At 47.5% G+C, this 1,456-nt stretch overlaps 1 pseudogene; it reads right to left on the bottom strand.

The window, feature by feature from the left end:
• Nucleotides 1-208: 208 nt before the first annotated feature.
• Nucleotides 209-1,172, bottom strand: LOC107519118 (annotated as a pseudogene).
• Nucleotides 1,173-1,456: the final 284 nt, after the last annotated feature.

Here is a 1,456-nt window from a genome sequence, read left to right as displayed (position 1 = left end):
TTGGGATTCATAGCTTAAGAATTAAATAGAAAAATCCCACCCATTTGTCTGTGAATTAAGAAAAGGAAGTAATTATTTTATTACAGTGGAAGAATACCTAAGATTATATTTTTAGAATTATTATTCTAACTACCTGGCTTGCCTGAATTGTCCACTTTTCCCTCTATTGTTATTGGTGTTTGTAAATAGATCAAGTTACACATATGAATCAAGGTTTCTCCTCATTCTCTGGGCCCTGAGGACATGCCATTTTGGTGATGGCTGCTTTGACGTCCTAGCTCCTCAGTGTGTAAATGAGAGGATTGAGAATAGGTGTGAGAATAGAATATGCCACATTGCCCATGATGTGGAAGTCCAGGGGCAAGTCAGCCCTATAGGGCACATAGACAATCACAACGGATGATCAGTAGCCACCAACCACCAGGAGGTGGGAGCTGCAGGTGGAGAAGGCTTTTGAGCGTCCTTCTCTGGATCTGATGCGAAGCACTGAGGCCAGGATGTGGGCGTAGGAGAGAAGCACCAGGAGAAGGGGCAGGAAGGAGACCACCATGGCGATGCAGAAGCCCATGAGGGTCTGGCGTGTGGTGTCAGAGCAGGAGGCCTGGACCACAGCCAAGTGGTCACAGAAGCAGTGATAAACCTGGGCCACAGGACCAAAAGCCATTTGGGATGTCTGCAGCACTGCTGGGATGGGCAGGAGGAGGGCGGTGAGCCAGGCACTGGCTGCCAGTGTAGCATCGTTCTGTGGGGTCATGTGGACAGGGTAGTGCAGTGGACGGCAGATTGCCACATAGCGGTCATAGGCCATGACCACCAGGATGAAGGCTTCAGCACTAGCTGAAGCCTGTGGAAGAGGTACGTCTGCAGGAAGCAGGCAGGGAAGCTGAGGAAGCGGTCCCCAAGTAAGAGTAGGGACAACATCTTGGGGATGGTGGTTGTAGTGGAAAGGATGTCCAGGGTTGAGAGATTGATCAGGAAGAAGTACATGGGCTTGTGGAAGCTGGGCTCTACCACCACAGCCACCAGGATCAGGGTGTTACCCACCAGAATGAGCAGATAGAGGAGGAGAAAACAAAGAAGATAGGAAGGAAGAGGGATTTTGGCATAGAGGGGATGCCCATAAAGTAGAAGATGATTGAGTCCTCTGACCCATTACAGGCTGCAATCTGCATGGTGGGTTAAGCTGGATGCTCAGGAGGTGGGTATTGAAAACATCTGGGGACATTCACATTTGGAAAACAGAACAATTAGTGATTCTGGAATGAGAATTACATAATGACCACTGTACAATTAGTGTAACCACATTTAGTTACAACTGGCAGATGACGGGCCCTGTCTTCATCCTATCCCTCTTTCCTTTTTTAATCAAGTATGGAAAAAGTTCCTATGAAATATAAAACCACATGTTATATACTGGGTATGTAGTAGATAAGCTGAGCAAGACAGAGAAGGTCTT

This window comes from Rousettus aegyptiacus, unplaced genomic scaffold (genome assembly GCF_014176215.1).
Source record: "Rousettus aegyptiacus isolate mRouAeg1 unplaced genomic scaffold, mRouAeg1.p scaffold_m13_p_5, whole genome shotgun sequence".
In the NCBI taxonomy this organism is placed as follows: Eukaryota; Metazoa; Chordata; class Mammalia; order Chiroptera; family Pteropodidae; genus Rousettus; species Rousettus aegyptiacus.
This window is presented reverse-complemented; position numbering and strand designations above follow the sequence as displayed.